This window comes from Pleurodeles waltl, chromosome 1_1 (assembly GCF_031143425.1).
Source record: "Pleurodeles waltl isolate 20211129_DDA chromosome 1_1, aPleWal1.hap1.20221129, whole genome shotgun sequence".
Lineage (NCBI taxonomy): Eukaryota > Metazoa > Chordata > Amphibia > Caudata > Salamandridae > Pleurodeles > Pleurodeles waltl.
The window spans coordinates 304,225,220-304,244,743 of NC_090436.1; the positions used below are offsets into that span (position 1 = coordinate 304,225,220).

The 19,524-nt window shown below is 58.9% G+C and overlaps 21 non-coding genes and 1 pseudogene across 21 annotated transcripts; all 22 read left to right on the plus strand.

Moving 5' to 3' along the window:
- The first annotated feature begins 1,610 nt into the window (after window positions 1–1,610).
- Window positions 1,611–1,748, plus strand: LOC138291852 (U1 spliceosomal RNA; annotated as a pseudogene).
- A 510-nt stretch (window positions 1,749–2,258) lies between these two features.
- Window positions 2,259–2,422, plus strand: LOC138293585 (U1 spliceosomal RNA). Its single transcript, XR_011203055.1, has one exon. It is a non-coding gene; the product is annotated as a U1 spliceosomal RNA (small nuclear RNA).
- Window positions 2,423–3,265: 843 nt separating this feature from the next.
- Window positions 3,266–3,429, plus strand: LOC138293591 (U1 spliceosomal RNA). The gene has a single exon (XR_011203057.1). It is a non-coding gene; the product is annotated as a U1 spliceosomal RNA (small nuclear RNA).
- A 510-nt stretch (window positions 3,430–3,939) lies between these two features.
- On the plus strand, window positions 3,940–4,103 carry LOC138293599 (U1 spliceosomal RNA). Its single transcript, XR_011203058.1, has one exon. It is a non-coding gene; the product is annotated as a U1 spliceosomal RNA (small nuclear RNA).
- Window positions 4,104–4,958: 855 nt separating this feature from the next.
- LOC138293605 (U1 spliceosomal RNA) lies at window positions 4,959–5,122 on the plus strand. Its single transcript, XR_011203059.1, has one exon. It is a non-coding gene; the product is annotated as a U1 spliceosomal RNA (small nuclear RNA).
- Window positions 5,123–5,965: 843 nt separating this feature from the next.
- LOC138293610 (U1 spliceosomal RNA) lies at window positions 5,966–6,129 on the plus strand. Its single transcript, XR_011203060.1, has one exon. It is a non-coding gene; the product is annotated as a U1 spliceosomal RNA (small nuclear RNA).
- Window positions 6,130–6,984: 855 nt separating this feature from the next.
- On the plus strand, window positions 6,985–7,148 carry LOC138293621 (U1 spliceosomal RNA). The gene has a single exon (XR_011203062.1). It is a non-coding gene; the product is annotated as a U1 spliceosomal RNA (small nuclear RNA).
- Window positions 7,149–7,658: 510 nt separating this feature from the next.
- LOC138293625 (U1 spliceosomal RNA) lies at window positions 7,659–7,822 on the plus strand. The gene has a single exon (XR_011203063.1). It is a non-coding gene; the product is annotated as a U1 spliceosomal RNA (small nuclear RNA).
- Window positions 7,823–8,332: 510 nt separating this feature from the next.
- LOC138293629 (U1 spliceosomal RNA) lies at window positions 8,333–8,496 on the plus strand. The gene has a single exon (XR_011203065.1). It is a non-coding gene; the product is annotated as a U1 spliceosomal RNA (small nuclear RNA).
- Window positions 8,497–9,339: 843 nt separating this feature from the next.
- On the plus strand, window positions 9,340–9,503 carry LOC138293636 (U1 spliceosomal RNA). Its single transcript, XR_011203066.1, has one exon. It is a non-coding gene; the product is annotated as a U1 spliceosomal RNA (small nuclear RNA).
- A 504-nt stretch (window positions 9,504–10,007) lies between these two features.
- Window positions 10,008–10,171, plus strand: LOC138293642 (U1 spliceosomal RNA). Its single transcript, XR_011203068.1, has one exon. It is a non-coding gene; the product is annotated as a U1 spliceosomal RNA (small nuclear RNA).
- A 510-nt stretch (window positions 10,172–10,681) lies between these two features.
- On the plus strand, window positions 10,682–10,845 carry LOC138293647 (U1 spliceosomal RNA). The gene has a single exon (XR_011203069.1). It is a non-coding gene; the product is annotated as a U1 spliceosomal RNA (small nuclear RNA).
- An 843-nt stretch (window positions 10,846–11,688) lies between these two features.
- Window positions 11,689–11,852, plus strand: LOC138293653 (U1 spliceosomal RNA). Its single transcript, XR_011203071.1, has one exon. It is a non-coding gene; the product is annotated as a U1 spliceosomal RNA (small nuclear RNA).
- Window positions 11,853–12,356: 504 nt separating this feature from the next.
- LOC138293658 (U1 spliceosomal RNA) lies at window positions 12,357–12,520 on the plus strand. Its single transcript, XR_011203072.1, has one exon. It is a non-coding gene; the product is annotated as a U1 spliceosomal RNA (small nuclear RNA).
- Window positions 12,521–13,030: 510 nt separating this feature from the next.
- On the plus strand, window positions 13,031–13,194 carry LOC138293663 (U1 spliceosomal RNA). The gene has a single exon (XR_011203073.1). It is a non-coding gene; the product is annotated as a U1 spliceosomal RNA (small nuclear RNA).
- An 855-nt stretch (window positions 13,195–14,049) lies between these two features.
- LOC138293668 (U1 spliceosomal RNA) lies at window positions 14,050–14,213 on the plus strand. Its single transcript, XR_011203074.1, has one exon. It is a non-coding gene; the product is annotated as a U1 spliceosomal RNA (small nuclear RNA).
- An 855-nt stretch (window positions 14,214–15,068) lies between these two features.
- On the plus strand, window positions 15,069–15,232 carry LOC138293680 (U1 spliceosomal RNA). Its single transcript, XR_011203076.1, has one exon. It is a non-coding gene; the product is annotated as a U1 spliceosomal RNA (small nuclear RNA).
- A 510-nt stretch (window positions 15,233–15,742) lies between these two features.
- On the plus strand, window positions 15,743–15,906 carry LOC138293685 (U1 spliceosomal RNA). The gene has a single exon (XR_011203077.1). It is a non-coding gene; the product is annotated as a U1 spliceosomal RNA (small nuclear RNA).
- Window positions 15,907–16,416: 510 nt separating this feature from the next.
- On the plus strand, window positions 16,417–16,580 carry LOC138293691 (U1 spliceosomal RNA). Its single transcript, XR_011203078.1, has one exon. It is a non-coding gene; the product is annotated as a U1 spliceosomal RNA (small nuclear RNA).
- An 843-nt stretch (window positions 16,581–17,423) lies between these two features.
- Window positions 17,424–17,587, plus strand: LOC138293693 (U1 spliceosomal RNA). The gene has a single exon (XR_011203079.1). It is a non-coding gene; the product is annotated as a U1 spliceosomal RNA (small nuclear RNA).
- A 510-nt stretch (window positions 17,588–18,097) lies between these two features.
- Window positions 18,098–18,261, plus strand: LOC138293696 (U1 spliceosomal RNA). The gene has a single exon (XR_011203080.1). It is a non-coding gene; the product is annotated as a U1 spliceosomal RNA (small nuclear RNA).
- Window positions 18,262–19,116: 855 nt separating this feature from the next.
- Window positions 19,117–19,280, plus strand: LOC138293698 (U1 spliceosomal RNA). Its single transcript, XR_011203081.1, has one exon. It is a non-coding gene; the product is annotated as a U1 spliceosomal RNA (small nuclear RNA).
- The last annotated feature ends 244 nt before the right edge of the window (window positions 19,281–19,524 follow it).

A 19,524-nucleotide genomic window follows, 5' to 3' on the forward strand; every position in this document is an offset into this window, starting at 1 on the left:
ATCAGGAAGAACCCGAACATCAGAGGGATCCCGACACCAGGAGACGCAAAGAAAGAAGTCAAGTGTTCGCTGTACATGGACGACGTCACCCTCTTCTGCACAGATGGGAAATCGGTCCAGTCCCTGCTGGAGGCATGCAAGGACTTTGGCAAAGCATCAGGAGCAAAGATCAACGTGGACAAATCACAGGCAAAGCTTTTTGGCCGCTGGGACCTATGTAACGAGCCTCTCCCTTTCCCCGTTGAGGCAGGACTGGTAAAGATCCTCGGTATCTGGTTTGGGGGACCAGGAGCGGCGGCGAAAAGCTGGAACGAACGCCTGGCCAAAGTCAAGCAGAAACTAGGCTTTTGGAGCTTGAGACACCTGAGCATTGAAGGAAAGGCTCTGGTGCTCAGGAACGACGCACTGCCCGTGCTGCAGTATGTGACACAGGCCTGGCCACTCCTGGCCAACGTAGCACGGGCTGTGAACAGCATGGTTTTCCACTTTGTTTGGCACTCAAAGATGGACAGGGTGAAAAGGACAGTCATGCACAAGGAGCATCGCAAGGGAGGGAAGGCAGTCCCTGACATCCCGACAATCCTCAGAGCCTTCTTTGTGTGTGGCTGCGTCCGAACAACCCTGACGAACGAGAACAAGGATCACTCAGCTTACAGGGTCTTCCGCTTCTTCCTGCTCCCAGTATGGAGAAGACTGGGATGGGATAAGTGGGAGAATGCAACAATGTTCAACTGGGACCTCCCCTGGTACTACAAGGAGATTGAGAAGTTTGTGGTGGAATTTGGGCTGAACTGTGTCACACCAAGCCTATGGAAGCCCAGGACAATCCACAGACTAATCAGGTCCAGGGACACCACAGAACCAGTGAGCGACCTGCCACCTGCTACAGCAACAAGGGTGTGGGAAAATGTATCCTCCCCATCCCTAACCAACAGACACAAAGACATTGCATGGATGGCCGTGAAAGGGGGACTGCCAGTCCGGTCATTCATGCACAGCAGGGGCCTGTGCCCACACAGAGAATGCCCAAGGGGATGCCCTGCAGAGGAAACTACATACCATCTGTTCTGGGCCTGCCCCTTTGCCCAGAGACTGCGGGGAGCCTTAAAACAAGAAATGGAAGCCCACATCCCATACCCAAACATCACTCACCACTCTGTGCTGTATGGGCTGTTTCCAAAGACACACTCAGTGGAGGCTATCCAAGGATGCTGGAGAATCCTCTGCTGCATAAAGGACATCCTCTTGTATGCCAGGACCCGACTGGTGACCAACGGGGAGGTGGTGAGCAGGGAAGCGTGCCGCCGAATGGTACTCAACCTGCTGAGAGATTACACAGACAAGGACAACAAGGAGGGTGAGAAGGAGGAAGAACTGTAAACCCTAACCCCTCCTTCCCACTGAACTCCCCACACTGCCCCGAGAAACCAAACCCCCTTTACTACTTATTTCATATGTAAACTGACTGTGTTGTTAAAATGTGATTTGAAACAAAGTTGAAGTGGATTGCCCTTCCTAAGGGAAGAGGTACCACTCTTTAAAAACCTATGTATCGCCTACTTAAAGCACTTAATAAAGGTTTTTGAAAAAAAAAAAAAAAAAAAAAAAAAAAAAAAAAAAGGTGGTTCTCCCAGGGTGAGGCTCATCCATTGCACTTCGGATGTGCTGACCCCTGCGATGTCCCCAAATGCGGGATACTCGACTGCATAATTTCTGGTAGTGGGGGACTGCGTTCGCGCTTTCCCCTGATCTCTGGTATCAAGAAAGGCAACAAGAAAAACCACTCTGGAGCACCCTTAGCTGTCTCTCCAGCTTCCTTCTGGGTGCTGCAGTAGGCTGGAAATGGGGCTGGGCAAGGGGAAGAGGCATGCAAATTCAGGAGCCTGGGGAATGCTGGGAAAGGGCCTCAAAAGCTGCTTCTGGGCCTTCTTTCCACCTGGCGAGCCCACCTGTCAGCATGCTGTACTCTACCCTTGCCCAAATTCTCAGCAATGGAGAGGATCCTGAAAGCAAGGCCCTGATTGGCTCTGCTGGATGGCGTGGTCATGTAAATTTCACTGGCCGGCCGGCCGAGGCTTCTGGGAAGCAGCTTTGGGTAGGCAACGGCTTTGCCCAAAGGGTCTGCGGGGCCTTGGCTGGTCACTTTGCGCCCCCACGCCCATGCTCTGCCCCGCCTCAGGCCTTGCCTCTGTGGATGCCACCCTCGCTCTGCAGGGAGATGCCAAGCGGGCCCCCCTTGCCCTGTCCCCTTCCAACTCATACTTACCTGGCAGGGGAGACACCATGATCACGAAGGTGGTTCTCCCAGGGTGAGGCTCATCCATTGCACTTCGGATGTGCTGACCCCTGCGATGTCCCCAAATGCGGGATACTCGACTGCATAATTTCTGGTAGTGGGGGACTGCGTTCGCGCTTTCCCCTGATCTCTGGTATCAAGAAAGGCAACAAGAAAAACCACTCTGGAGCACCCTTAGCTGTCTCTCCAGCTTCCTTCTGGGTGCTGCAGCGGGCTGGGCAAGGGGAAGAGGCATGCAAATTCAGGAGCCTGGGGAGTGCTGGGATAGCTGCCGCCTCCCACTCAGGGGACCTATCCAGAGAGAGGAAAGTAGGCCCTGGCTAGGTGACAGGTCTGTCCCTCTCAGCTAAGCCCCTGGGCTTGTGGACCGGCTGTCAGCCTGTAGTCCTCACCCTTGCCTTCTGGGGCCAAGACTATGGCTGAGGCCACCAGGCCTGGGCCCGGCGAGGGCTCTGCCCGGCGAGGGTTCTGCCGCGTTTGGGAGCGTTCGGGAAGGCGTGAGGGGCTCAGGGCGCGAAACACTGCTCCCCGGCAGGCCTTTTCCCTGGCTTTGGCCAACAAAAGCACTGCCTAGCCCTAGAGTAGGGCTTAGTGGCAGTTCTGTAGGCTCAGAAGCCTCCAACTCTGCTTCTGGGCCTTCTTTCCACCTGGCGAGCCCACCTGTCAGCATGCTGTACTCTACCCTTGCCCAAATTCTCAGCAATGGAGAGGATCCTGAAAGCAAGGCCCTGATTGGCTCTGCTGGATGGCGTGGTCATGTAAATTTCACTGGCCGGCCGGCCGAGGCTTCTGGGAAGCAGCTTTGGGTAGGCAACGGCTTTGCCCAAAGGGTCTGCGGGGCCTTGGCTGGTCACTTTGCGCCCCCACGCCCATGCTCTGCCCCGCCTCAGGCCTTGCCTCTGTGGATGCCACCCTCGCTCTGCAGGGAGATGCCAAGCGGGCCCCCCTTGCCCTGTCCCCTTCCAACTCATACTTACCTGGCAGGGGAGACACCATGATCACGAAGGTGGTTCTCCCAGGGTGAGGCTCATCCATTGCACTTCGGATGTGCTGACCCCTGCGATGTCCCCAAATGCGGGATACTCGACTGCATAATTTCTGGTAGTGGGGGACTGCGTTCGCGCTTTCCCCTGATCTCTGGTATCAAGAAAGGCAACAAGAAAAACCACTCTGGAGCACCCTTAGCTGTCTCTCCAGCTTCCTTCTGGGTGCTGCAGTAGGCTGGAAATGGGGCTGGGCAAGGGGAAGAGGCATGCAAATTCAGGAGCCTGGGGAATGCTGGGAAAGGGCCTCAAAAGCTGCTTCTGGGCCTTCGTTCCACCTGGCGAGCCCACCTGTCAGCATGCTGTACTCTACCCTTGCCCAAATTCTCAGCAATGGAGAGGATCCTGAAAGCAAGGCCCTGATTGGCTCTGCTGGATGGCGTGGTCATGTAAATTTCACTGGCCGGCCGGCCGAGGCTTCTGGGAAGCAGCTTTGGGTAGGCAACGGCTTTGCCCAAAGGGTCTGCGGGGCCTTGGCTGGTCACTTTGCGCCCCCACGCCCATGCTCTGCCCCGCCTCAGGCCTTGCCTCTGTGGATGCCACCCTCGCTCTGCAGGGAGATGCCAAGCGGGCCCCCCTTGCCCTGTCCCCTTCCAACTCATACTTACCTGGCAGGGGAGACACCATGATCACGAAGGTGGTTCTCCCAGGGTGAGGCTCATCCATTGCACTTCGGATGTGCTGACCCCTGCGATGTCCCCAAATGCGGGATACTCGACTGCATAATTTCTGGTAGTGGGGGACTGCGTTCGCGCTTTCCCCTGATCTCTGGTATCAAGAAAGGCAACAAGAAAAACCACTCTGGAGCACCCTTAGCTGTCTCTCCAGCTTCCTTCTGGGTGCTGCAGCAGGCTGGAAATGGGGCTGGGCAAGGGGAAGAGGCATGCAAATTCAGGAGCCTGGGGAGTGCTGGGATAGCTGCCGCCTCCCACTCAGGGGACCTATCCAGAGAGAGGAAAGTAGGCCCTGGCTAGGTGACAGGTCTGTCCCTCTCAGCTAAGCCCCTGGGCTTGTGGACCGGCTGTCAGCCTGTAGTCCTCACCCTTGCCTTCTGGGGCCAAGACTATGGCTGAGGCCACCAGGCCTGGGCCCGGCGAGGGCTCTGCCCGGCGAGGGTTCTGCCGCGTTTGGGAGCGTTCGGGAAGGCGTGAGGGGCTCAGGGCGCGAAACACTGCTCCCCGGCAGGCCTTTTCCCTGGCTTTGGCCAACAAAAGCACTGCCTAGCCCTAGAGTAGGGCTTAGTGGCAGTTCTGTAGGCTCAGAAGCCTCCAACTCTGCTTCTGGGCCTTCTTTCCACCTGGCGAGCCCACCTGTCAGCATGCTGTACTCTACCCTTGCCCAAATTCTCAGCAATGGAGAGGATCCTGAAAGCAAGGCCCTGATTGGCTCTGCTGGATGGCGTGGTCATGTAAATTTCACTGGCCGGCCGGCCGAGGCTTCTGGGAAGCAGCTTTGGGTAGGCAACGGCTTTGCCCAAAGGGTCTGCGGGGCCTTGGCTGGTCACTTTGCGCCCCCACGCCCATGCTCTGCCCCGCCTCAGGCCTTGCCTCTGTGGATGCCACCCTCGCTCTGCAGGGAGATGCCAAGCGGGCCCCCCTTGCCCTGTCCCCTTCCAACTCATACTTACCTGGCAGGGGAGACACCATGATCACGAAGGTGGTTCTCCCAGGGTGAGGCTCATCCATTGCACTTCGGATGTGCTGACCCCTGCGATGTCCCCAAATGCGGGATACTCGACTGCATAATTTCTGGTAGTGGGGGACTGCGTTCGCGCTTTCCCCTGATCTCTGGTATCAAGAAAGGCAACAAGAAAAACCACTCTGGAGCACCCTTAGCTGTCTCTCCAGCTTCCTTCTGGGTGCTGCAGCGGGCTGGGCAAGGGGAAGAGGCATGCAAATTCAGGAGCCTGGGGAGTGCTGGGATAGCTGCCGCCTCCCACTCAGGGGACCTATCCAGAGAGAGGAAAGTAGGCCCTGGCTAGGTGACAGGTCTGTCCCTCTCAGCTAAGCCCCTGGGCTTGTGGACCGGCTGTCAGCCTGTAGTCCTCACCCTTGCCTTCTGGGGCCAAGACTATGGCTGAGGCCACCAGGCCTGGGCCCGGCGAGGGCTCTGCCCGGCGAGGGTTCTGCCGCGTTTGGGAGCGTTCGGGAAGGCGTGAGGGGCTCAGGGCGCGAAACACTGCTCCCCGGCAGGCCTTTTCCCTGGCTTTGGCCAACAAAAGCACTGCCTAGCCCTAGAGTAGGGCTTAGTGGCAGTTCTGTAGGCTCAGAAGCCTCCAACTCTGCTTCTGGGCCTTCTTTCCACCTGGCGAGCCCACCTGTCAGCATGCTGTACTCTACCCTTGCCCAAATTCTCAGCAATGGAGAGGATCCTGAAAGCAAGGCCCTGATTGGCTCTGCTGGATGGCGTGGTCATGTAAATTTCACTGGCCGGCCGGCCGAGGCTTCTGGGAAGCAGCTTTGGGTAGGCAACGGCTTTGCCCAAAGGGTCTGCGGGGCCTTGGCTGGTCACTTTGCGCCCCCACGCCCATGCTCTGCCCCGCCTCAGGCCTTGCCTCTGTGGATGCCACCCTCGCTCTGCAGGGAGATGCCAAGCGGGCCCCCCTTGCCCTGTCCCCTTCCAACTCATACTTACCTGGCAGGGGAGACACCATGATCACGAAGGTGGTTCTCCCAGGGTGAGGCTCATCCATTGCACTTCGGATGTGCTGACCCCTGCGATGTCCCCAAATGCGGGATACTCGACTGCATAATTTCTGGTAGTGGGGGACTGCGTTCGCGCTTTCCCCTGATCTCTGGTATCAAGAAAGGCAACAAGAAAAACCACTCTGGAGCACCCTTAGCTGTCTCTCCAGCTTCCTTCTGGGTGCTGCAGCAGGCTGGAAATGGGGCTGGGCAAGGGGAAGAGGCATGCAAATTCAGGAGCCTGGGGAGTGCTGGGATAGCTGCCGCCTCCCACTCAGGGGACCTATCCAGAGAGAGGAAAGTAGGCCCTGGCTAGGTGACAGGTCTGTCCCTCTCAGCTAAGCCCCTGGGCTTGTGGACCGGCTGTCAGCCTGTAGTCCTCACCCTTGCCTTCTGGGGCCAAGACTATGGCTGAGGCCACCAGGCCTGGGCCCGGCGAGGGCTCTGCCCGGCGAGGGTTCTGCCGCGTTTGGGAGCGTTCGGGAAGGCGTGAGGGGCTCAGGGCGCGAAACACTGCTCCCCGGCAGGCCTTTTCCCTGGCTTTGGCCAACAAAAGCACTGCCTAGCCCTAGAGTAGGGCTTAGTGGCAGTTCTGTAGGCTCAGAAGCCTCCAACTCTGCTTCTGGGCCTTCTTTCCACCTGGCGAGCCCACCTGTCAGCATGCTGTACTCTACCCTTGCCCAAATTCTCAGCAATGGAGAGGATCCTGAAAGCAAGGCCCTGATTGGCTCTGCTGGATGGCGTGGTCATGTAAATTTCACTGGCCGGCCGGCCGAGGCTTCTGGGAAGCAGCTTTGGGTAGGCAACGGCTTTGCCCAAAGGGTCTGCGGGGCCTTGGCTGGTCACTTTGCGCCCCCACGCCCATGCTCTGCCCCGCCTCAGGCCTTGCCTCTGTGGATGCCACCCTCGCTCTGCAGGGAGATGCCAAGCGGGCCCCCCTTGCCCTGTCCCCTTCCAACTCATACTTACCTGGCAGGGGAGACACCATGATCACGAAGGTGGTTCTCCCAGGGTGAGGCTCATCCATTGCACTTCGGATGTGCTGACCCCTGCGATGTCCCCAAATGCGGGATACTCGACTGCATAATTTCTGGTAGTGGGGGACTGCGTTCGCGCTTTCCCCTGATCTCTGGTATCAAGAAAGGCAACAAGAAAAACCACTCTGGAGCACCCTTAGCTGTCTCTCCAGCTTCCTTCTGGGTGCTGCAGTAGGCTGGAAATGGGGCTGGGCAAGGGGAAGAGGCATGCAAATTCAGGAGCCTGGGGAATGCTGGGAAAGGGCCTCAAAAGCTGCTTCTGGGCCTTCGTTCCACCTGGCGAGCCCACCTGTCAGCATGCTGTACTCTACCCTTGCCCAAATTCTCAGCAATGGAGAGGATCCTGAAAGCAAGGCCCTGATTGGCTCTGCTGGATGGCGTGGTCATGTAAATTTCACTGGCCGGCCGGCCGAGGCTTCTGGGAAGCAGCTTTGGGTAGGCAACGGCTTTGCCCAAAGGGTCTGCGGGGCCTTGGCTGGTCACTTTGCGCCCCCACGCCCATGCTCTGCCCCGCCTCAGGCCTTGCCTCTGTGGATGCCACCCTCGCTCTGCAGGGAGATGCCAAGCGGGCCCCCCTTGCCCTGTCCCCTTCCAACTCATACTTACCTGGCAGGGGAGACACCATGATCACGAAGGTGGTTCTCCCAGGGTGAGGCTCATCCATTGCACTTCGGATGTGCTGACCCCTGCGATGTCCCCAAATGCGGGATACTCGACTGCATAATTTCTGGTAGTGGGGGACTGCGTTCGCGCTTTCCCCTGATCTCTGGTATCAAGAAAGGCAACAAGAAAAACCACTCTGGAGCACCCTTAGCTGTCTCTCCAGCTTCCTTCTGGGTGCTGCAGTAGGCTGGAAATGGGGCTGGGCAAGGGGAAGAGGCATGCAAATTCAGGAGCCTGGGGAATGCTGGGAAAGGGCCTCAAAAGCTGCTTCTGGGCCTTCGTTCCACCTGGCGAGCCCACCTGTCAGCATGCTGTACTCTACCCTTGCCCAAATTCTCAGCAATGGAGAGGATCCTGAAAGCAAGGCCCTGATTGGCTCTGCTGGATGGCGTGGTCATGTAAATTTCACTGGCCGGCCGGCCGAGGCTTCTGGGAAGCAGCTTTGGGTAGGCAACGGCTTTGCCCAAAGGGTCTGCGGGGCCTTGGCTGGTCACTTTGCGCCCCCACGCCCATGCTCTGCCCCGCCTCAGGCCTTGCCTCTGTGGATGCCACCCTCGCTCTGCAGGGAGATGCCAAGCGGGCCCCCCTTGCCCTGTCCCCTTCCAACTCATACTTACCTGGCAGGGGAGACACCATGATCACGAAGGTGGTTCTCCCAGGGTGAGGCTCATCCATTGCACTTCGGATGTGCTGACCCCTGCGATGTCCCCAAATGCGGGATACTCGACTGCATAATTTCTGGTAGTGGGGGACTGCGTTCGCGCTTTCCCCTGATCTCTGGTATCAAGAAAGGCAACAAGAAAAACCACTCTGGAGCACCCTTAGCTGTCTCTCCAGCTTCCTTCTGGGTGCTGCAGCGGGCTGGGCAAGGGGAAGAGGCATGCAAATTCAGGAGCCTGGGGAGTGCTGGGATAGCTGCCGCCTCCCACTCAGGGGACCTATCCAGAGAGAGGAAAGTAGGCCCTGGCTAGGTGACAGGTCTGTCCCTCTCAGCTAAGCCCCTGGGCTTGTGGACCGGCTGTCAGCCTGTAGTCCTCACCCTTGCCTTCTGGGGCCAAGACTATGGCTGAGGCCACCAGGCCTGGGCCCGGCGAGGGCTCTGCCCGGCGAGGGTTCTGCCGCGTTTGGGAGCGTTCGGGAAGGCGTGAGGGGCTCAGGGCGCGAAACACTGCTCCCCGGCAGGCCTTTTCCCTGGCTTTGGCCAACAAAAGCACTGCCTAGCCCTAGAGTAGGGCTTAGTGGCAGTTCTGTAGGCTCAGAAGCCTCCAACTCTGCTTCTGGGCCTTCTTTCCACCTGGCGAGCCCACCTGTCAGCATGCTGTACTCTACCCTTGCCCAAATTCTCAGCAATGGAGAGGATCCTGAAAGCAAGGCCCTGATTGGCTCTGCTGGATGGCGTGGTCATGTAAATTTCACTGGCCGGCCGGCCGAGGCTTCTGGGAAGCAGCTTTGGGTAGGCAACGGCTTTGCCCAAAGGGTCTGCGGGGCCTTGGCTGGTCACTTTGCGCCCCCACGCCCATGCTCTGCCCCGCCTCAGGCCTTGCCTCTGTGGATGCCACCCTCGCTCTGCAGGGAGATGCCAAGCGGGCCCCCCTTGCCCTGTCCCCTTCCAACTCATACTTACCTGGCAGGGGAGACACCATGATCACGAAGGTGGTTCTCCCAGGGTGAGGCTCATCCATTGCACTTCGGATGTGCTGACCCCTGCGATGTCCCCAAATGCGGGATACTCGACTGCATAATTTCTGGTAGTGGGGGACTGCGTTCGCGCTTTCCCCTGATCTCTGGTATCAAGAAAGGCAACAAGAAAAACCACTCTGGAGCACCCTTAGCTGTCTCTCCAGCTTCCTTCTGGGTGCTGCAGTAGGCTGGAAATGGGGCTGGGCAAGGGGAAGAGGCATGCAAATTCAGGAGCCTGGGGAATGCTGGGAAAGGGCCTCAAAAGCTGCTTCTGGGCCTTCGTTCCACCTGGCGAGCCCACCTGTCAGCATGCTGTACTCTACCCTTGCCCAAATTCTCAGCAATGGAGAGGATCCTGAAAGCAAGGCCCTGATTGGCTCTGCTGGATGGCGTGGTCATGTAAATTTCACTGGCCGGCCGGCCGAGGCTTCTGGGAAGCAGCTTTGGGTAGGCAACGGCTTTGCCCAAAGGGTCTGCGGGGCCTTGGCTGGTCACTTTGCGCCCCCATGCTCTGCCCCGCCTCAGGCCTTGCCTCTGTGGATGCCACCCTCGCTCTGCAGGGAGATGCCAAGCGGGCCCCCCTTGCCCTGTCCCCTTCCAACTCATACTTACCTGGCAGGGGAGACACCATGATCACGAAGGTGGTTCTCCCAGGGTGAGGCTCATCCATTGCACTTCGGATGTGCTGACCCCTGCGATGTCCCCAAATGCGGGATACTCGACTGCATAATTTCTGGTAGTGGGGGACTGCGTTCGCGCTTTCCCCTGATCTCTGGTATCAAGAAAGGCAACAAGAAAAACCACTCTGGAGCACCCTTAGCTGTCTCTCCAGCTTCCTTCTGGGTGCTGCAGTAGGCTGGAAATGGGGCTGGGCAAGGGGAAGAGGCATGCAAATTCAGGAGCCTGGGGAATGCTGGGAAAGGGCCTCAAAAGCTGCTTCTGGGCCTTCGTTCCACCTGGCGAGCCCACCTGTCAGCATGCTGTACTCTACCCTTGCCCAAATTCTCAGCAATGGAGAGGATCCTGAAAGCAAGGCCCTGATTGGCTCTGCTGGATGGCGTGGTCATGTAAATTTCACTGGCCGGCCGGCCGAGGCTTCTGGGAAGCAGCTTTGGGTAGGCAACGGCTTTGCCCAAAGGGTCTGCGGGGCCTTGGCTGGTCACTTTGCGCCCCCACGCCCATGCTCTGCCCCGCCTCAGGCCTTGCCTCTGTGGATGCCACCCTCGCTCTGCAGGGAGATGCCAAGCGGGCCCCCCTTGCCCTGTCCCCTTCCAACTCATACTTACCTGGCAGGGGAGACACCATGATCACGAAGGTGGTTCTCCCAGGGTGAGGCTCATCCATTGCACTTCGGATGTGCTGACCCCTGCGATGTCCCCAAATGCGGGATACTCGACTGCATAATTTCTGGTAGTGGGGGACTGCGTTCGCGCTTTCCCCTGATCTCTGGTATCAAGAAAGGCAACAAGAAAAACCACTCTGGAGCACCCTTAGCTGTCTCTCCAGCTTCCTTCTGGGTGCTGCAGCGGGCTGGGCAAGGGGAAGAGGCATGCAAATTCAGGAGCCTGGGGAGTGCTGGGATAGCTGCCGCCTCCCACTCAGGGGACCTATCCAGAGAGAGGAAAGTAGGCCCTGGCTAGGTGACAGGTCTGTCCCTCTCAGCTAAGCCCCTGGGCTTGTGGACCGGCTGTCAGCCTGTAGTCCTCACCCTTGCCTTCTGGGGCCAAGACTATGGCTGAGGCCACCAGGCCTGGGCCCGGCGAGGGCTCTGCCCGGCGAGGGTTCTGCCGCGTTTGGGAGCGTTCGGGAAGGCGTGAGGGGCTCAGGGCGCGAAACACTGCTCCCCGGCAGGCCTTTTCCCTGGCTTTGGCCAACAAAAGCACTGCCTAGCCCTAGAGTAGGGCTTAGTGGCAGTTCTGTAGGCTCAGAAGCCTCCAACTCTGCTTCTGGGCCTTCTTTCCACCTGGCGAGCCCACCTGTCAGCATGCTGTACTCTACCCTTGCCCAAATTCTCAGCAATGGAGAGGATCCTGAAAGCAAGGCCCTGATTGGCTCTGCTGGATGGCGTGGTCATGTAAATTTCACTGGCCGGCCGGCCGAGGCTTCTGGGAAGCAGCTTTGGGTAGGCAACGGCTTTGCCCAAAGGGTCTGCGGGGCCTTGGCTGGTCACTTTGCGCCCCCACGCCCATGCTCTGCCCCGCCTCAGGCCTTGCCTCTGTGGATGCCACCCTCGCTCTGCAGGGAGATGCCAAGCGGGCCCCCCTTGCCCTGTCCCCTTCCAACTCATACTTACCTGGCAGGGGAGACACCATGATCACGAAGGTGGTTCTCCCAGGGTGAGGCTCATCCATTGCACTTCGGATGTGCTGACCCCTGCGATGTCCCCAAATGCGGGATACTCGACTGCATAATTTCTGGTAGTGGGGGACTGCGTTCGCGCTTTCCCCTGATCTCTGGTATCAAGAAAGGCAACAAGAAAAACCACTCTGGAGCACCCTTAGCTGTCTCTCCAGCTTCCTTCTGGGTGCTGCAGTAGGCTGGAAATGGGGCTGGGCAAGGGGAAGAGGCATGCAAATTCAGGAGCCTGGGGAATGCTGGGAAAGGGCCTCAAAAGCTGCTTCTGGGCCTTCGTTCCACCTGGCGAGCCCACCTGTCAGCATGCTGTACTCTACCCTTGCCCAAATTCTCAGCAATGGAGAGGATCCTGAAAGCAAGGCCCTGATTGGCTCTGCTGGATGGCGTGGTCATGTAAATTTCACTGGCCGGCCGGCCGAGGCTTCTGGGAAGCAGCTTTGGGTAGGCAACGGCTTTGCCCAAAGGGTCTGCGGGGCCTTGGCTGGTCACTTTGCGCCCCCATGCTCTGCCCCGCCTCAGGCCTTGCCTCTGTGGATGCCACCCTCGCTCTGCAGGGAGATGCCAAGCGGGCCCCCCTTGCCCTGTCCCCTTCCAACTCATACTTACCTGGCAGGGGAGACACCATGATCACGAAGGTGGTTCTCCCAGGGTGAGGCTCATCCATTGCACTTCGGATGTGCTGACCCCTGCGATGTCCCCAAATGCGGGATACTCGACTGCATAATTTCTGGTAGTGGGGGACTGCGTTCGCGCTTTCCCCTGATCTCTGGTATCAAGAAAGGCAACAAGAAAAACCACTCTGGAGCACCCTTAGCTGTCTCTCCAGCTTCCTTCTGGGTGCTGCAGTAGGCTGGAAATGGGGCTGGGCAAGGGGAAGAGGCATGCAAATTCAGGAGCCTGGGGAATGCTGGGAAAGGGCCTCAAAAGCTGCTTCTGGGCCTTCGTTCCACCTGGCGAGCCCACCTGTCAGCATGCTGTACTCTACCCTTGCCCAAATTCTCAGCAATGGAGAGGATCCTGAAAGCAAGGCCCTGATTGGCTCTGCTGGATGGCGTGGTCATGTAAATTTCACTGGCCGGCCGGCCGAGGCTTCTGGGAAGCAGCTTTGGGTAGGCAACGGCTTTGCCCAAAGGGTCTGCGGGGCCTTGGCTGGTCACTTTGCGCCCCCACGCCCATGCTCTGCCCCGCCTCAGGCCTTGCCTCTGTGGATGCCACCCTCGCTCTGCAGGGAGATGCCAAGCGGGCCCCCCTTGCCCTGTCCCCTTCCAACTCATACTTACCTGGCAGGGGAGACACCATGATCACGAAGGTGGTTCTCCCAGGGTGAGGCTCATCCATTGCACTTCGGATGTGCTGACCCCTGCGATGTCCCCAAATGCGGGATACTCGACTGCATAATTTCTGGTAGTGGGGGACTGCGTTCGCGCTTTCCCCTGATCTCTGGTATCAAGAAAGGCAACAAGAAAAACCACTCTGGAGCACCCTTAGCTGTCTCTCCAGCTTCCTTCTGGGTGCTGCAGCAGGCTGGAAATGGGGCTGGGCAAGGGGAAGAGGCATGCAAATTCAGGAGCCTGGGGAGTGCTGGGATAGCTGCCGCCTCCCACTCAGGGGACCTATCCAGAGAGAGGAAAGTAGGCCCTGGCTAGGTGACAGGTCTGTCCCTCTCAGCTAAGCCCCTGGGCTTGTGGACCGGCTGTCAGCCTGTAGTCCTCACCCTTGCCTTCTGGGGCCAAGACTATGGCTGAGGCCACCAGGCCTGGGCCCGGCGAGGGCTCTGCCCGGCGAGGGTTCTGCCGCGTTTGGGAGCATTCGGGAAGGCGTGAGGGGCTCAGGGCGCGAAACACTGCTCCCCGGCAGGCCTTTTCCCTGGCTTTGGCCAACAAAAGCACTGCCTAGCCCTAGAGTAGGGCTTAGTGGCAGTTCTGTAGGCTCAGAAGCCTCCAACTCTGCTTCTGGGCCTTCTTTCCACCTGGCGAGCCCACCTGTCAGCATGCTGTACTCTACCCTTGCCCAAATTCTCAGCAATGGAGAGGATCCTGAAAGCAAGGCCCTGATTGGCTCTGCTGGATGGCGTGGTCATGTAAATTTCACTGGCCGGCCGGCCGAGGCTTCTGGGAAGCAGCTTTGGGTAGGCAACGGCTTTGCCCAAAGGGTCTGCGGGGCCTTGGCTGGTCACTTTGCGCCCCCACGCCCATGCTCTGCCCCGCCTCAGGCCTTGCCTCTGTGGATGCCACCCTCGCTCTGCAGGGAGATGCCAAGCGGGCCCCCCTTGCCCTGTCCCCTTCCAACTCATACTTACCTGGCAGGGGAGACACCATGATCACGAAGGTGGTTCTCCCAGGGTGAGGCTCATCCATTGCACTTCGGATGTGCTGACCCCTGCGATGTCCCCAAATGCGGGATACTCGACTGCATAATTTCTGGTAGTGGGGGACTGCGTTCGCGCTTTCCCCTGATCTCTGGTATCAAGAAAGGCAACAAGAAAAACCACTCTGGAGCACCCTTAGCTGTCTCTCCAGCTTCCTTCTGGGTGCTGCAGCAGGCTGGAAATGGGGCTGGGCAAGGGGAAGAGGCATGCAAATTCAGGAGCCTGGGGAGTGCTGGGATAGCTGCCGCCTCCCACTCAGGGGACCTATCCAGAGAGAGGAAAGTAGGCCCTGGCTAGGTGACAGGTCTGTCCCTCTCAGCTAAGCCCCTGGGCTTGTGGACCGGCTGTCAGCCTGTAGTCCTCACCCTTGCCTTCTGGGGCCAAGACTATGGCTGAGGCCACCAGGCCTGGGCCCGGCGAGGGCTCTGCCCGGCGAGGGTTCTGCCGCGTTTGGGAGCGTTCGGGAAGGCGTGAGGGGCTCAGGGCGCGAAACACTGCTCCCCGGCAGGCCTTTTCCCTGGCTTTGGCCAACAAAAGCACTGCCTAGCCCTAGAGTAGGGCTTAGTGGCAGTTCTGTAGGCTCAGAAGCCTCCAACTCTGCTTCTGGGCCTTCTTTCCACCTGGCGAGCCCACCTGTCAGCATGCTGTACTCTACCCTTGCCCAAATTCTCAGCAATGGAGAGGATCCTGAAAGCAAGGCCCTGATTGGCTCTGCTGGATGGCGTGGTCATGTAAATTTCACTGGCCGGCCGGCCGAGGCTTCTGGGAAGCAGCTTTGGGTAGGCAACGGCTTTGCCCAAAGGGTCTGCGGGGCCTTGGCTGGTCACTTTGCGCCCCCACGCCCATGCTCTGCCCCGCCTCAGGCCTTGCCTCTGTGGATGCCACCCTCGCTCTGCAGGGAGATGCCAAGCGGGCCCCCCTTGCCCTGTCCCCTTCCAACTCATACTTACCTGGCAGGGGAGACACCATGATCACGAAGGTGGTTCTCCCAGGGTGAGGCTCATCCATTGCACTTCGGATGTGCTGACCCCTGCGATGTCCCCAAATGCGGGATACTCGACTGCATAATTTCTGGTAGTGGGGGACTGCGTTCGCGCTTTCCCCTGATCTCTGGTATCAAGAAAGGCAACAAGAAAAACCACTCTGGAGCACCCTTAGCTGTCTCTCCAGCTTCCTTCTGGGTGCTGCAGTAGGCTGGAAATGGGGCTGGGCAAGGGGAAGAGGCATGCAAATTCAGGAGCCTGGGGAATGCTGGGAAAGGGCCTCAAAAGCTGCTTCTGGGCCTTCGTTCCACCTGGCGAGCCCACCTGTCAGCATGCTGTACTCTACCCTTGCCCAAATTCTCAGCAATGGAGAGGATCCTGAAAGCAAGGCCCTGATTGGCTCTGCTGGATGGCGTGGTCATGTAAATTTCACTGGCCGGCCGGCCGAGGCTTCTGGGAAGCAGCTTTGGGTAGGCAACGGCTTTGCCCAAAGGGTCTGCGGGGCCTTGGCTGGTCACTTTGCGCCCCCACGCCCATGCTCTGCCCCGCCTCAGGCCTTGCCTCTGTGGATGCCACCCTCGCTCTGCAGGGAGATGCCAAGCGGGCCCCCCTTGCCCTGTCCCCTTCCAACTCATACTTACCTGGCAGGGGAGACACCATGATCACGAAGGTGGTTCTCCCAGGGTGAGGCTCATCCATTGCACTTCGGATGTGCTGACCCCTGCGATGTCCCCAAATGCGGGATACTCGACTGCATAATTTCTGGTAGTGGGGGACTGCGTTCGCGCTTTCCCCTGATCTCTGGTATCAAGAAAGGCAACAAGAAAAACCACTCTGGAGCACCCTTAGCTGTCTCTCCAGCTTCCTTCTGGGTGCTGCAGTAGGCTGGAAATGGGGCTGGGCAAGGGGAAGAGGCATGCAAATTCAGGAGCCTGGGGAATGCTGGGAAAGGGCCTCAAAAGCTGCTTCTGGGCCTTCGTTCCACCTGGCGAGCCCACCTGTCAGCATGCTGTACTCTACCCTTGCCCAAATTCTCAGCAATGGAGAGGATCCTGAAAGCAAGGCCCTGATTGGCTCTGCTGGATGGCGTGGTCATGTAAATTTCACTGGCCGGCCGGCCGAGGCTTCTGGGAAGCAGCTTTGGGTAGGCAACGGCTTTGCCCAAAGGGTCTGCGGGGCCTTGGCTGGTCACTTTGCGCCCCCACGCCCATGCTCTGCCCCGCCTCAGGCCTTGCCTCTGTGGATGCCACCCTCGCTCTGCAGGGAGATGCCAAGCGGGCCCCCCTTGCCCTGTCCCCTTCCAACTCATACTTACCTGGCAGGGGAGACACCATGATCACGAAGGTGGTTCTCCCAGGGTGAGGCTCATCCATTGCACTTCGGATGTGCTGACCCCTGCGATGTCCCCAAATGCGGGATACTCGACTGCATAATTTCTGGTAGTGGGGGACTGCGTTCGCGCTTTCCCCTGATCTCTGGTATCAAGAAAGGCAACAAGAAAAACCACTCTGGAGCACCCTTAGCTGTCTCTCCAGCTTCCTTCTGGGTGCTGCAGCGGGCTGGGCAAGGGGAAGAGGCATGCAAATTCAGGAGCCTGGGGAGTGCTGGGATAGCTGCCGCCTCCCACTCAGGGGACCTATCCAGAGAGAGGAAAGTAGGCCCTGGCTAGGTGACAGGTCTGTCCCTCTCAGCTAAGCCCCTGGGCTTGTGGACCGGCTGTCAGCCTGTAGTCCTCACCCTTGCCTTCTGGGGCCAAGACTATGGCTGAGGCCACCAGGCCTGGGCCCGGCGAGGGCTCTGCCCGGCGAGGGTTCTGCCGCGTTTGGGAGCGTTCGGGAAGGCGTGAGGGGCTCAGGGCGCGAAACACTGCTCCCCGGCAGGCCTTTTCCCTGGCTTTGGCCAACAAAAGCACTGCCTAGCCCTAGAGTAGGGCTTAGTGGCAGTTCTGTAGGCTCAGAAGCCTCCAACTCTGCTTCTGGGCCTTCTTTCCACCTGGCGAGCCCACCTGTCAGCATGCTGTACTCTACCCTTGCCCAAATTCTCAGCAATGGAGAGGATCCTGAAAGCAAGGCCCTGATTGGCTCTGCTGGATGGCGTGGTCATGTAAATTTCACTGGCCGGCCGGCCGAGGCTTCTGGGAAGCAGCTTTGGGTAGGCAACGGCTTTGCCCAAAGGGTCTGCGGGGCCTTGGCTGGTCACTTTGCGCCCCCACGCCCATGCTCTGCCCCGCCTCAGGCCTTGCCTCTGTGGATGCCACCCTCGCTCTGCAGGGAGATGCCAAGCGGGCCCCCCTTGCCCTGTCCCCTTCCAACTCATACTTACCTGGCAGGGGAGACACCATGATCACGAAGGTGGTTCTCCCAGGGTGAGGCTCATCCATTGCACTTCGGATGTGCTGACCCCTGCGATGTCCCCAAATGCGGGATACTCGACTGCATAATTTCTGGTAGTGGGGGACTGCGTTCGCGCTTTCCCCTGATCTCTGGTATCAAGAAAGGCAACAAGAAAAACCACTCTGGAGCACCCTTAGCTGTCTCTCCAGCTTCCTTCTGGGTGCTGCAGTAGGCTGGAAATGGGGCTGGGCAAGGGGAAGAGGCATGCAAATTCAGGAGCCTGGGGAATGCTGGGAAAGGGCCTCAAAAGCTGCTTCTGGGCCTTCGTTCCACCTGGCGAGCCCACCTGTCAGCATGCTGTACTCTACCCTTGCCCAAATTCTCAGCAATGGAGAGGATCCTGAAAGCAAGGCCCTGATTGGCTCTGCTGGATGGCGTGGTCATGTAAATTTCACTGGCCGGCCGGCCGAGGCTTCTGGGAAGCAGCTTTGGGTAGGCAACGGCTTTGCCCAAAGGGTCTGCGGGGCCTTGGCTGGTCACTTTGCGCCCCCACGCCCATGCTCTGCCCCGCCTCAGGCCTTGCCTCTGTGGATGCCACCCTCGCTCTGCAGGGAGATGCCAAGCGGGCCCCCCTTGCCCTGTCCCCTTCCAACTCATACTTACCTGGCAGGGGAGACACCATGATCACGAAGGTGGTTCTCCCAGGGTGAGGCTCATCCATTGCACTTCGGATGTGCTGACCCCTGCGATGTCCCCAAATGCGGGATACTCGACTGCATAATTTCTGGTAGTGGGGGACTGCGTTCGCGCTTTCCCCTGATCTCTGGTATCAAGAAAGGCAACAAGAAAAACCACTCTGGAGCACCCTTAGCTGTCTCTCCAGCTTCCTTCTGGGTGCTGCAGCAGGCTGGAAATGGGGCTGGGCAAGGGGAAGAGGCATGCAAATTCAGGAGCCTGGGGAGTGCTGGGATAGCTGCCGCCTCCCACTCAGGGGACCTATCCAGAGAGAGGAAAGTAGGCCCTGGCTAGGTGACAGGTCTGTCCCTCTCAGCTAAGCCCCTGGGCTTGTGGACCGGCTGTCAGCCTGTAGTCCTCACCCTTGCCTTCTGGGGCCAAGACTATGGCTGAGGCCACCAGGCCTGGGCCCGGCGAGGGCTCTGCCCGGCGAGGGTTCTGCCGCGTTTGGGAGCGTTCGGGAAGGCGTGAGGGGCTCAGGGCGCGAAACACTGCTCCCCGGCAGGCCTTTTCCCTGGCTTTGGCCAACAAAAGCACTGCCTAGCCCTAGAGTAGGGCTTAGTGGCAGTTCTGTAGGCTCAGAAGCCTCCAACTCTGCTTCTGGGCCTTCTTTCCACCTGGCGAGCCCACCTGTCAGCATGCTGTACTCTACCCTTGCCCAAATTCTCAGCAATGGAGAGGATCCTGAAAGCAAGGCCCTGATTGGCTCTGCTGGATGGCGTGGTCATGTAAATTTCACTGGCCGGCCGGCCGAGGCTTCTGGGAAGCAGCTTTGGGTAGGCAACGGCTTTGCCCAAAGGGTCTGCGGGGCCTTGGCTGGTCACTTTGCGCCCCCACGCCCATGCTCTGCCCCGCCTCAGGCCTTGCCTCTGTGGATGCCACCCTCGCTCTGCAGGGAGATGCCAAGCGGGCCCCCCTTGCCCTGTCCCCTTCCAACTCATACTTACCTGGCAGGGGAGACACCATGATCACGAAGGTGGTTCTCCCAGGGTGAGGCTCATCCATTGCACTTCGGATGTGCTGACCCCTGCGATGTCCCCAAATGCGGGATACTCGACTGCATAATTTCTGGTAGTGGGGGACTGCGTTCGCGCTTTCCCCTGATCTCTGGTATCAAGAAAGGCAACAAGAAAAACCACTCTGGAGCACCCTTAGCTGTCTCTCCAGCTTCCTTCTGGGTGCTGCAGCGGGCTGGGCAAGGGGAAGAGGCATGCAAATTCAGGAGCCTGGGGAGTGCTGGGATAGCTGCCGCCTCCCACTCAGGGGACCTATCCAGAGAGAGGAAAGTAGGCCCTGGCTAGGTGACAGGTCTGTCCCTCTCAGCTAAGCCCCTGGGCTTGTGGACCG